The following is a 976-nucleotide window of genomic DNA, read 5'->3' as shown; positions in this document are numbered from 1 at the left end:
CGAAGCGGCCGGCCGCGGGCGCTGCGGGGACGCCCGGAGCGGCGGGGCCCGGCCGGAGGAAGCCCCCGAGGCCGGCCTCGCGTCTCGCCCACCCCGCGCCCCTGGGGTCGGTACTCACGTGAGATAACGGCCCAAAGAGTCGGGTAAAGCGTCTTCTCTTTTTCGGCGGAATTTTTAAAGAGGGATGTGGTTACCTTGAGCAGAAATACCCAAGGCGGCCTGGGCCATAGGCTGCGGGGACGACGTGAGGGAAAAGCGCGGCACCGACACCAGCTGGGCAGCAGTGGCGGCGGCGGCCGGAGAGAAATGGAACCGCGCGGGTAAAAGAAGAAAGGCGCGGGCTAGGTGGGGAGAGGATTCGGCCTCGTCACACCGCAGAGCAGCAGAGCGAGAAAGGATAAGAGGCAGAGAAGGCGACAGGATGAAAAGGGAAATGCGGCGGCCGAGACAGGAGCCAGAGAGAGTGGGAAGGCGGTGCCGGCGACGCCAGTATTTATACTAAGGGGCGGGGCCAGGTGACGTCACAGTTGGCCGGGCAGTGGCGCAAGCGGGGCGGGGCCGGCTGCCGCCTGGGGAGAAGGGAGGAACGGAAGGGGCAGGAGGGTAGCCGAAGGAGCGAAAGGGGAGAGGGCGGCTCGACTCGGCCGTGCAGGTGCAAATACGCCGCTTCCCGCCCTCCCCCCCTCCGCAGCTCCCGGCAGGCGGAGGGCCTGCCGCGCTGACGTGGGCGGGGGAGAGTGAAGGCTGCTCTGCATGCGTCCGCCCCGCGCCCCAGCCTCTCGGGCGCCTGCGCTCAAGTCCGCAGCGGGCCCCGGCGCATTGTGAACTGGGTCGGGCTCCACGCTGGCTGCCTCTGAGTGGTGTCCTAGGCCCGGGGCAGCGCGCCCCCTGCTTTGCCTGGACTGGGGGTAGGGGAGGCCTGTGGGCGCCAACGCCGGAGCTTTCCCCCTCGAGATCACTCCGCTTTGTGAGGGCT

At 68.8% G+C, this 976-nt stretch overlaps 1 protein-coding gene across 2 annotated transcripts in view; it reads right to left on the bottom strand.

The window, feature by feature from the left end:
* Positions 1-471, bottom strand: part of AZIN1 (antizyme inhibitor 1) — a 34,105-nt gene extending 33,634 nt beyond the window's left edge. For both annotated transcript variants that reach the window (XM_008576090.1, XM_008576089.1), the window contains exon 1: positions 119-471. The gene's annotated coding sequence lies outside the window, so the exon portion shown is untranslated. The remainder of the gene's footprint in view (positions 1-118) is intronic.
* Between the last annotated feature and the right edge of the window lie 505 nt (positions 472-976).

The sequence above is a fragment of the Galeopterus variegatus genome, unplaced genomic scaffold, assembly GCF_000696425.1.
Source record: "Galeopterus variegatus unplaced genomic scaffold, G_variegatus-3.0.2 Scaffold1285, whole genome shotgun sequence".
NCBI lineage: Eukaryota > Metazoa > Chordata > Mammalia > Dermoptera > Cynocephalidae > Galeopterus > Galeopterus variegatus.
This window is presented reverse-complemented; position numbering and strand designations above follow the sequence as displayed.